This window comes from Festucalex cinctus, chromosome 1 (assembly GCF_051991245.1).
Source record: "Festucalex cinctus isolate MCC-2025b chromosome 1, RoL_Fcin_1.0, whole genome shotgun sequence".
NCBI classification, from domain to species: domain Eukaryota; kingdom Metazoa; phylum Chordata; class Actinopteri; order Syngnathiformes; family Syngnathidae; genus Festucalex; species Festucalex cinctus.
Window position 1 is genome coordinate 65724443 of NC_135411.1, and position 9324 is coordinate 65733766.

The window sequence follows — 9324 nt, forward strand, 5'->3', positions numbered from 1 at the left end:
TTAGGGTCTGTTTTTAAAATAGGTTTTCACACTATACAGGCAAGTCCAAATTTGTTGAGTTGCACAACTTCAGTGTAGTACAGTAGTGCCTTGATAGATGTTTTTTTTTTCTTTCTTTTAAGATGCAAATTGTTGTATACCTTTTATTTTTTTCCATTGTCTGATGATAATATAATAAAAACATAAGTGCTATGCCCTAAAGCCTACTGGAAGCATTAAAAACAAAAATAAGAGCCAACCCTCATACATTTGCAATTTGGTATTCGTAAATTTGTTCGCTGATTTTTCGTGAGGAACCCGCTCTCTCTTAGTCATTATTTTTATGCTCTGTCCTATTTAGTTTAGCTTTGTCATCTGCTAGCATCTTGGAGCCAAATAAATGAAGTGAATTGAGTAGCTTCATCCAGACAAAAATAGGGCTTTGCCGCTATTTAATTGTTATTTATCAGATATTAGAAATCCTTTTAGGGCGGCCATCAATTATTCGGCGCTTTTTGCTATTCTCGGCAAGGAATAGTGGGGGCTCACCTTAGCATGTTTTGTTGTTTATTATTCAGTTCACACAGAGCAGAGAGAATTAATATATACCTGTGAGTATTGACAATTCCGAGCTTACGTCACAAGTCAAAATGGCGGTCTATTCGGTGAAAGGAAGCTCTCCGCTCATTGGAATGCACTGAACTTTGGATCCTTATAATTTGATTTGTGAGGATTAATTTGATTTCAAAATGTGATTAAATGTCGTTTGACTGCTGCCTGGTTTGTACGCTAGTCATACACAAAGGCAATACAATACGAGATTTGTTTTCACAGCGGAAAGGAAGCATTTGCATTGCAGAGATATCAGAAATGCTCGGATGTTTGGAATTGTCACTTGTTTGTATGTGTTTCTGTCATAGTTTAGGTTGGGTTTTTGTTATGTTTTGTCTTTGTTGATCACTTCAGTTGTTTTTCTTGTTTGTCAGTGTCTCGTTTTAGTGTGATCATGTTCACCTGTGCTTGTCATCCCACACCCTTGTGTTCAGCCAATCAGTTCCCTCACCCACGTGTGTCTTGTCCAGGTGTGCCTTGTTGTGTAATTAGTTTGTGTGTATTTGGTCACCTGTTTTCAGTTCAGTTCAGTTCTTGTTGGTCCATTGTCGATTCCATGTTTTGCAGTTTCTCCCGTCTTGCCTTGCTATTTGAGTTTGCTTCGGGTTAGGACGTTTGTTTTTGTTGTTTCCTATCCGCAGCTTGTGCACAACCTTATTTTTCTATAAGTAATAAAACCCTTTTTTGTTTGGACATTGCCTCAGCCTCCTCACTCTGCCTCCCCTCATTTGGGTCTGCAGCCCCCTGAAAACCCTGACAGTTTCTGCTCTATGTGTGTTAAAGTAGCAGTTGTTTGAAGGTTTATAATTACCATGACCTCTATGCTCATTCCCATTAGCCCGGCGATGGTGTTTTTCATAATATGTTAGCATTAAGCTAGCCAACTTTTGTTGGATAGTTTGGTAGTACATTTTTGGTGTTTTAAATGTACAATGTTTACTTATATTTTGTTTTATGTGCGAGTTTTACAGTAAATCTCAACTGGGAGTGACACTTATTTGGAGAACTGTGTGGCATACTAAAGAATACTTTAAAAAGGCTATTTTAACAAGTTTTAAGTGTTGCGTAATTCACTCAAATGTATTCAAAGTGTGTGGGAGCGGTAAAACTATATATATATATATATATATATATATATATATATATATATATATATATATATATTACTTTATATGGCAGATTTTCACCTATTCTGAAATGAATCCCCCGCAATAAACCGGGGTTCACAGTGTATTAACATCTCCGAAAGATAAAGATAATTGGTCACGAAGTGCGAAGTGGCCTTTTGAAGTCTAACAATTATGCTTAGCAACGTTAGGATCTCTTCTTGCTGATGCTATTAGCTGGACCGAGCATGGCTGCTAATGGCTCCCACAAGATAGATGAGTTCCACTGCTGAAAAATACAAAGGGACTTGAAATCCTGCCAGCTATATTCAATCCATAATTTCCCGCTGCTATCCAGGCTCATGGCCACAAATCATCTAAGTGGAAGATTTAATCTTGCAGGAATATATTTATCCAAGGGTGTCATTTTGCTTCCGTGGATGAGACCATTAATTTAAGGGATCTTTTTAAATAGATGTCAGTGGCTGCTTACCTCTCAGCTTGGTCAAAAGATTTACGGCGTCGCCATCTTTGCTGCTGATTTAAGAACTGGATATCTTTGCCAGGGTGTTGCTCCATTCCAACAACATGTGTGCGTGCGTGTGCTCTCTCTAACCAATTACATGGGCGCTTTTTTTCCTTCTAATTGACAGTATTATATGTCGGAGGAAGTGTAATTGGAAGAGAGTCTCAATCTCGAGCCTCAAATGTAGATGGGCTACTAATGAGCTGACAAAAAGCGAAGGCAGAAGAAGGGGACAGCTCATGGTTCAGTATCGATGAATACAAATCACTTTTTTCCCTCATGATTCCGGCTTGAGGGAACAACAACAAGATGAGCAGGCGGCAAGGCAAAGTGATCTGATTTATCACATGTGACGGCCGCCCGGCGCCCAGCAGTGTGCGTGTAGGTAGGCAGAATCTGCAGTTGCAGCCGCTCAGGTAGCCTCCCTCTGCACTTCTTATCTGTGTGTGTTTGTATTCTGCACACTGGCATCGCCTCACATGCATTGAATCAATTTCCTCCACCCACACCAAGCTTCCACCCGCACACTCATAAGGGAGTCTTGGTGAGATTAATGCCTCGTGGGCTCACACGTAAATCGCAAGGCGTGCTTGCTTACAGCTCATTATGATGGCAAAGTAGTGAAACTCTGGAACAGTAGGAGTGAGGAATTTAAGCAATGTCCAAATATGAATCAAATTTTGTTTAAAAAAAATAAAAAAAATAAAAATAAAATAAAAAGTATAAAAATGTGCTGCACGTCAGGGGTCATAATGATGTGTGATACTACAAGATTATGTATCAGTCCAAGTCTTATTATTAAGCTTGATGCATCACAAAATTGCTAAATCTGACCTTCATGTGGTTTTCTGCTTTGCTCCTTCGGATTAGCGCTATGCTAATAATTTAAAGTCAATCAGTTAACTAAATATCTAATTGATTAATAAGATAAAAATTCATTTTGCATTATTAAACAACACAATGTACATGTGAGGTGCAGCTTAGATTAGCCTGTTAACTGGCTAACCGTTAGACTGTTATAGGGCTGTGCAAGAATTAACGGTGATTCGAGAGGGTGTGAAAGAGAAATTACTGAATCATAATTTTCAGACTTGAATCAGAATGAATCTTAGGATATTGCTGTGGTCAGACTTGAATGTAATGACGGGCTTAGTATGTGTGACGTAGATACTGTATGAGGTTCAACAGGTCATTTTCAAATAAGTGACTGTGAAGATTTCAATTTGGGCACCACATGGTGTAAATAAAGCACAGCTGTATATAAGTGCATTTTACCATTTTGATCAAATTGGATTCTTCATTTGTTGGGCTATGACTTCATTTTATCAGAAAAGTGCAATGAGCAATCCACTCAAATACATTCCGATTTCATTTGCTGCCATCAACACAAATAGCAAATGGGGTTTTTGGCTACTTGTCCAACCTTGAATAAAGTAATTGAAGTGCATCTGCCACAATCATCATATTTATTTGCCACTGCATCCAAAGTTTCTGTCAACTTTTGAGCACTCATTTTAGCAATTCAAGGAGATTGGAGATTTTTTTTTTTTAAGACTGTAATATAGAAAAGATTAACAAACAGAAACAAATATGAGTCTGTCTTACTAAACTTTCCATAACTTTCCATTTAAAGTCTAGCTTACAGTATACTCCTCATCTGGACCTCTAACATGGCAAACAAACAAACCAATAACGTGCTCGGCAACTGTATGTGTAGCACATTGCTGCTAGCACCTCTAATCTGCAATTGCAGCACTAGCTGCAATTCCTGACTGTTACGCTTTATATGGAGTTGGCTAGAAACGGTCTTTCAGTGGAAACTAGTAACCAGTAAATTATTATACCAGGAATATAGGAAAAGAGTGTAGCTTCAAAAAACATCGAGAGTGTAACACACCCACTTTTGTTTTAATTGACTTTTGGCCTGTCTGAACATTTAGTAATTACACTTCATAAATCCATCCATCCATCTATCCATCCATCCATCCATCCATCCATCTTCTTAACCGATTACTCCTCACAAGGGTCGCGGGGGTGCTGGAGCCTATCCCAGCTGGCTTCGGTCAGTAGGCGGGATACACCCTGAACCGGTTGCCAGTCGATTGCATTCATAAAAGCAGTTTATTTATATACATTCCCTTTTGTTATGTTTTACCCTGTTTCTTCAGCAAATATGTTTTTGAGGGGCTGCAATGGATTATGGAGCATTTGAATTAATTCCACTGGAGAATTTTACTTGAAATTGATCTTTGAGCTTGGTTCGGTAATGAATTAAATTGAAGGTCAAGGTGCGCTTCCTATACCTATAGAATTATGGTAGTTCTAATTTTAAGATAAACTTATTGACAACCAGAAATAAAACATCAATAAATTACAATATCTTGCTTTGACTTTTAATAATCTTGGTTAGATTTTAGTTTTTGCAGTGTAATGTGTATCTTTTAATGATTGGTGGTATTCAAAGTTATATGACTTTGGGATCATTCTATTCCAATGTACCTGTTTTTTTTTGTGTGTTTGTTTTTGTGCGAACTGTGCATTGCTTTCGCTCACTGACATTGAGTTAGAAGTCTCTGAGTTGACAGCGAATCTACCATTTTAGTTCCAGTGTGCAGTAAAATTATCCACAATTTTCACGGTCTGGCCCTTGTGAAGGTGGAGTAACACCACTGAGCTCAATATCATTTTCATACCTCTGAAAGGGGAAAAAATGTGACTTGAACATGTGCATAAACAAAAGAACTGTCACAATAAAACAACAGCAATGTGAAACGTGTTGTCACGCTTGCTACCTGGCTAAGGTCGAGGTTCGTCGGGCCCAGTGGGACACCGCCAAGCTCATTAACGCTAAGTGTGGCGAATAATATCAAATGATGAGAACGTTACTGGGGGGCGGCCGCGGATCAATATCAAATCCTGCCTTACTCATAATCCTGCAGGGCAGGGAGGCTCGGCGGGGCTTAGCTGCTTAGAGATGGCGACGTTATACAATTTACTTTAATGCTCATGTGAATAAACGTAATAAGGAACACGTGCTCGGAGATAGCACTTTGGTTGTCTGCCCGCAGGCAACAAATGCACTATAAATACACCTGATGAATGATGGAAAAGCTTGGCCAATAAACACAAATATGATCAAGGAATTCCATTGCCGCGATCTGAATTTAAAATCCACACCATAAATATTTGTACCTCGGCTATTTTTAAGAGGATTTGGATGCTGCTATCTTTCATCTTTCATCCTCTTAACAAACAGCAACTTCAGATCTCGTTGCATTTCTAATGAACCCTTTCTCACACTTCAACGTGGAAATCTGATGATTGTTTTCCTGCGAGATCAGGGGTGATGTTTATCATGCTTGCAATATCGGGGGTTGTGACACATCTTCCATGCTTGCAATGCCTCCAACTATTACTGCAACTAGTACTAATAAATCGTGTTTTTATTCCACTTTTTTAAATATGCGACGATGTGGAAAAACTACAGGGCGTCCCAAGAGTCACTACAAACTTCTATTTTTCTCTTTTGCTTCTGACATCATTTGGACATACATGAGACCACCAGAATTTGACAGATGAAGCTTTGTTGTAGTTTTTGTAATCACATCATTTCCTTGCTCAGGGCTTGACAACTGACGTTGGTCAGCATTGTCAAATTTCCGCCTGGCAAAATGTTAAGTCTGTAAACTTTATGACCGTCACTGTTCCCAAGCTTAATAATTTCCACTAAACTGTGGCAAGTTTCACAAAACAAGATGTGTACTTGACAGGCTTACACTGATGAAAACACTGAACTCTTAGAGCAGGCGTTGGAGTAGGTAAAGTAGACCAAGACAACTGTTCTGGAACTTAGCAGCAATAAACGCTGGATTCAGTGAATGCTTCGGGGAGTGATCAAGTTTTAGCTGCACCAACTTGAGGTTGTTGAACATCATAACCTTCCACCTGTAGAAACATCCGCTAATTGAGCTTTTGTTGATACTGAGTTCAAGTGCCAGTCTTCTGGGTGACCTTTCCCTGGCTTTCCTGGCTGTTTCAAGTAACTTGCCATGAATGGTGCACATTTACGCTATAAAGCTTTTTAAACTGGTGCTGAAACAAAACATGCCAATGCTCCAGTGTGAAAAGATGCTGGAATTATACAGCAACTTTGGGGGAGACTCTATATTTTCAACTAAATAGCAACATTTGTCTTCATAATGGTAGCTAAAGATAAATCTGTTTCAGAATCAAGAATGTTTTCCTCCACTTTCTTCTCTACGCCATGGTCCAGTTTGTGAACATGTCACATAAATGATCTAATGTAACGACTTTCAAATTGGTCAGATTTCTACAAATTGCTCTGGTTTGGCTATGAATGTGAACGTGCAAGTGGCCCTTGCTTCCTTTCATTTTCTATTTGAGAGGTATAAATTTGGATCCCCCTGGCCTCGATTGATTTAAACACAAGAAGGCAGCTGTAAGGCAACTTTTTCTCCTCCAAAATCTCAAAGTTTGACCTTTGATTCTAACGTCTTCGGACAATTAAGCTGTGAGATTTGTTTGAAGTGTCTATCTGAAAGAAGAAGAGCAATAATGTTGGTGAAGGGACGCACCACAGGGGTTCAGCTTCCCCGAGTCTGTATGTGTAATCCAGTCTAACATGCATGCAAATCTCATCTGTGCCAGCACACAATGGAGCGTCTGTGTGTGTATGAGCAGGGTGGGGGTTGGGTTGGGTTGAGGCGGGCGTCCCCGAGACTGGAACATGCCATGAAGGGGCATGCCGCTGACAAAGTGGGCTCTCAGACTGTAAGAGTATTTTACTGTTTTTGATGTTTAAACACCTGCATAATTATTCCAATATTTGTGGAGCTTTCATAGTGGAGAGAGAGAGAAAGAGAGAGCGAGACGGGTGGGGGGAGCAGAGCCTCGCCTGTGGAAAAGAGAAAATTGTACATTCCTGGCACTGCAGCTCTTTTCTCTGCTGTGCAAATTCTCCGGGGAAATTAAAAAATCTTTGTCTTATCCAGCCAATTAAATGAAATAAAATTTTGTACATGGCGGTGGACCATAGAGTCTATTTATGACCATGTTGTGGTTATTTCTCCTAGCACACTTCACAGCACAGGATGAAGCCAGAACTTCTTTTTCCCAGTGAACTTACTTTCCATCTGTCTGGAGCTTATACTTTTATAGGATTAGGCCAAGTGCTGTTTTCGTCCTCACTTCTTTCATGTGAAACATTGGATCAAATAGACAAGAATCTTTTGTGTGTCATCTCTTTGACGATCGTGTTTCTTTCATTGAACTTGATCACATTTGGATACCGTCATACATGTGTATGTGCCTCCATTCTCCCTATATACCACCTCTTGCTCGTCTGGGACCTCAGCGGCGAGACCATAGCTCAGCGGGAAGTCTTCAGTCCAATTTGCCATCGTTTGTCACCATTTGTCCCTTGTAACAAACAAAATGTTGGCCCTGGGTCCGCCCGCCTGTCAGCCACGTCCACACGTCTCGGGATCAGCTGCTGTCTTCCTCTTGTGGTTCTATTTCAGTGACTCTCAACCAGTGTGCTGTGCAAGATCATCAGGTGTGATGAGGAAATTATCCAATTTCACTTCTGTGGTCGGTAAATTATTGCTTATCTACGACATGATAAGAATAGCTGCTATAAGTATTCAATCAGTCCTTCTCAAATAGTGTGGTGGCATCCCCCTGCGGAGATGCGATGGCAGAGGGGCACATGTGACCTGCGGAGCATGTTTGTTTGTTTGTTTTTTGATGTACAAGAAGAAAGTGTAATTGCACATCTACTACAATAGGTGGCAGTGGCGCTCTCATTTATTTATTTTTAAATTTCAAGCAAATTTATGCACTTAAAAGCTTTTCTGTGTAAAAGAACGTTATTAAAGTCATTCTTTGTAAGTTGTTCTATATTTCTTTTTTTTTCTATTATTGTTTTCTTTAAACTGTGCCAGGCACTTCTGTTAATCCTCAATTCCGGTCGATGACAATGCCCACCTTTCTCCGAGTGCTTCCGCATATTCGGCGAATGCTTTATGACACGAAGCCTGGCAAAAATACACAGAGTAAGAGGAGCCCTCTCTACTCACCCCGATCGACGGAAGTAAACGTGCTTCAGTCAGTGCTGAGTTTGTGTATTTTTTCGAGGCTTCACGTCACTGTGCACTCGCCGAAAGGGTGGGCGTCGTCATCGACGGGAAGTGACGATTAACGGAATTAACCAGTTCTGTTAGTAATACTATGATAGTTTTAGAGACAGATTATGCTATTCTTAGTTGTGGCTGAGAGTTAGCGAGGGGGGACATGAAATATTTTCTTATTTTTTATTGATAAATAATTGAGAAGCATTGCTGCGATTGACTGGCGACCAGTTCAGGGTGTACCCCACCTTCCGCCCGTTGATAGCCGGGATAGGCTCCAGCATGCCCGCAACACTCGTGAGCACAAGTGGTTCGGGAAATGGATGGCTGAATGAGAAGCACTGACTTAAGATTTTTTTTAGATTGGAGCCACTTTTCGATTTTTTGCTTTGACCAGCGAGCGCAGAGTTGAGTTTTTAGTATTGTATGGTGGAAGTGAACTCAATTCAACTCGCTTCACAAAAAAAAACAGCACTTCGACAATTTAATGCTACTTCTCATTGAAGTTTACGGTTTTCAAACTAAAATAAAGCAAAAAGATTGGAAGCAGCAACAACAAATAAATAGAGACAGGTATGGGGACTTGCTTCTCTGACGCCATAGTTGTAAGTAGTGATGGCAAAATGAAGCCCCGTAAAGCAGTGAAGCCCTGCAGTGAAATGCTTCACACACACGTAGGGGCTTCAAGATGATTCATTTCCTCGACTACGCCATCATGTGGACAGAAAAATGTATAACATGCTTGGTGCATGCAATAAAATGGTGGGGTGTAAATCATGCTCTAAATACAAAAGAATATATATTTGAAGAGTGTTTTAACATGAATTGGTCTGTGTTACTTTGTCTACGTTTGTGCTTATGCAACAAGTGAAAATGTGAAATGAGGTAAAATAAAGTGCCTATTCATTTTTATTTAAAAACAATATTTTTTCCGAAGTTTTTGGACTCAGGC